Genomic DNA, 3,404 nt, shown 5'->3' with positions numbered 1-3,404 from the left:
AGAGAGAGAGAGAGAGAGAGAGAGAAGCCTCAAGACAAAGTACCCAGGGGGCTCTCTCCCTCTAGGGAGCACACCTGCACCATCCTCTTCACTTTCTCCTCCCCTTTCCCTTCCCCCTCTTCTTTCCTTATAGGTGTGCATCTCCTAAACTCCAAGAGACCCCACAAGACTTGCAACCAGGGGAGCAATGGGCAGCAGCAGCTTGTCCCAGGCTAACACCCTGAACTGACTTCAAGGCCCCCTTTTTCTTTTTTCTTTTTTTAATTAAATCTTAATTGTTCAGATTATTACACTTGTTCCTCTTTTTTCCCCCCATAACTCCCCTCCTCCCAGTTCCCGCCCCACCCTCCGCCCTCACTCCCCACCCATTGTCCTCATCCATAGGTGCACGATTTTTGTACAGTCTCTTTCCACATCTCCCACACCCCTTTCCCCCCCAAGAATAGCCAGTCCATTCCCTTTCTATGTCCCGGATTCTATTATGACCACCAGATTATTTATTCACTTGATTCTTAGATTCACTTGTTGATAGATGCATGTTTGTTGTTCATAATTTGTATCTTTACCTTTTTCTTCTTCCTCCTCTTCTTAAAGGATGCCTTTCAGCATTTCATATAATCCTGGTTTGGTGGTGATGAACTCCTTTAGCTTTTCCTTATCTGTGAAGCTCTTTATCTGACCTTCTATTCTGAATGATAGCTTTGCTGGATAAAGTAATCTTGGTTGTAGGTTCTTGGTATTCATCACTTTGAATATTTCTTGCCACTCCCTTCTGGCCTGCAAAGTTTCTGTTGAGAAATCAGCTGACAGTCGTATGGGTATTCCCTTGTAGGTAACTGAGTTTCTTTCTCTTGCTGCTTTTAAGATTCTCTCTTTGTCTTTTGCTCTTGGCATTTTAATTATGATGTGTCTTGGTGTGGTCCTCTTTGGATTCCTTTTGTTTGGGGTTCTCTGCGCTTCCTGGACCTGTAAGTCTATTTCTTTCACCAGGTGGGGGAAGTTTTCTGTCATTATTTCTTCAAATATGTTTTCAGTATCTTACTCTCTGTCATCTTCTGGCACCCCTATAATTCTGATGTTGGTACGCTTGAAGCTGTCCCAGAGGCTCCTTACATTATCTTCGTATTTTCGGATTCTTTTTTCATTTTGCTTTTCCAGTTGGATGTTTTTTGCTTCTTCTCATCTCGAATCTTTGACTTGATTCTTGCAATCCTCTAGTCTGCTGATGGAACTCAGCATAATATCCTTTATTTCAGTCAGTTTTTTATCTTTTCTTGGTGCCCCCCCTAGTGGTATTTGTTCGAAGTCTTGTTGTAGTTAAGCCTTGATTGATGTCGGGAATACCTGGGGTGATTTGGAGGCCCCCTTTTTCTGACTTCCCAGTGAGCTAAGGCAGCCCCACCTGGGCCCTCTGTTGTTTCATTGTTTCAATGTCCCCAGCATTAATAAGCGTGCCCTCATGATCACCTGGACTCATGTTGTGAAATTTTTCTTGCACAAAGTCAAGAACCCACACACTACCAGCTGGTCCTAGGCAGACCTGGTCAGGGTCAGGCCCCCTGTCCAGTAACAGAAAAAGCAGACTGACCCAGTCCTACCATCTAACATCAGCATGCTCCTCTACCTATCTGTCCTGCTCACTCCCCATCTTTATTATTCATCCCCTCCAATACTCAAAGTCAAGTGAACCAGACTGAAATAGAGCTGCAGGATGTGGAATTATTTTAGCTACTTTTCTGACTGCCCCAAAATGCTTTTTTCTGCCACACCCCTCGCCCCAAGGCTCTGGACACTGGTAACTAATCAATATGGTAATTAGAAGTGTTTGGCAGACAACTCTATGATGCATAGTACAATTTTGGTGGAGATGTGCCTTCTGTATTGATTGAATGTAACCAAATCTCAATTTCTTATAGCAAGTTGATTCACATACTATAGCAACTATAAACATGACCAGATACAAAACAGTGTATTCCTGTGGAAGACAGGAATTGTTTCTCAAACTATTAAACATAAGGTAGTTAAACATTACCTTATTACCCAGCAATTCCACTTCTGGGTATATGCCCAAAATAACTGAAAGCAAGTTCGTTAACAGATATTTGTACACCAACATTTGTTCATGCCAGCACATGCACAAATAGCCAAAAGGTGGAAACAATTCAAATGTGTAGAGAGTGCCTGGGAAGGCACATGAGCATTTCTTGTCATTATTGTCAGCTAAATCCAGTGGCGTTGGCAGAGCCACGTCCTGGGAACTCACCTTGCCAGAGGCAGGTGTGTCAGCTTGACCTTCAGCTCAGGCGCCAGGGGGTGGGTTTCCTTATCTAAATCCCGCCAAGCACCAGGAACAAACACAATTATCCGGGCCCACCTAGAAGTGACGATGACAAAGAAGCCACAAGAATGCACATAATCTCCTTTGTCTTAGGCTTTAGTAAAACTTCCTGGGTTTTGCTGTAGAAAGTAAATGTGCTGTATTGGCTCTGGGTCCCTGTCTCTCCATCAGAGGACAGCGGTCTCTTCCCTACTGTATTTGTGTCTGCCTCTTTCATTTATTCAATCCCCCCGTAGCCCCTACTCAGAAACTGGACCGCTCTCTAGCTGCACTGGATTCGGAAAAGAGAAATATTTATACAAATGTCCATCAACTGATGAATAAATAAATAAATAAATGCAGTATATGCATGCAATGCAATATTCAGATATAAAATGTCTGATATATGTTACAACATGGAGGAATTTTATGCTAAGTGAATAAGCCAGACACAAAAGGACAAATATTGTATGACTTAGCTTATATGAGAAACCTAGAGTAGTCAAATTCCTAGAGAAAGAATGTACACTAGTAGTTACCACTGGCTGCAGGAGAGGGGGAAACGGGTAGTTATTGTTTAATGAGTACATAGTTGTAGTTTGACATGTTCTAGAGATAGATGGTTGGACAGTCACACAGGGTTAAAATAATGAATTTTATGTCATGTATAGTCCCACAATTAAAAAAAAAAAACCTCACAAAAAATGCCCTAGGGGTTCTAAGCTATGTTTCATCCACTCAAATGTTCATATCTAATAACAACACTAGGAAACTATTATAAAAAAGAGATGGACATCCACTGAACAACTTAAAGCTCAATAAATAAAATTTAGACAAAGTAAAAACTATATATACACAGAATGTTAATAATGATTAAAGAAGACTAATATAAATAAACTTTAACACTTCATTAAGTACACAGTCTCTATTTGGAGAATTGCAACATGGGATGGAAGGCAAGAAACTTTTATATATTCATAAAGAATATGAAACAAGAAAGTACTTATTGAGCCCTGAGTTGGCTAGCCATTTGGGGTTTAACTGGCTAGACTGCATTTCTGGTCACACGAAGCATTTACAGGGACAT

This window comes from Myotis davidii, unplaced genomic scaffold (assembly GCF_000327345.1).
Source record: "Myotis davidii unplaced genomic scaffold, ASM32734v1 scaffold159, whole genome shotgun sequence".
In the NCBI taxonomy this organism is placed as follows: domain Eukaryota; kingdom Metazoa; phylum Chordata; class Mammalia; order Chiroptera; family Vespertilionidae; genus Myotis; species Myotis davidii.
This window is presented reverse-complemented; position numbering follows the sequence as displayed.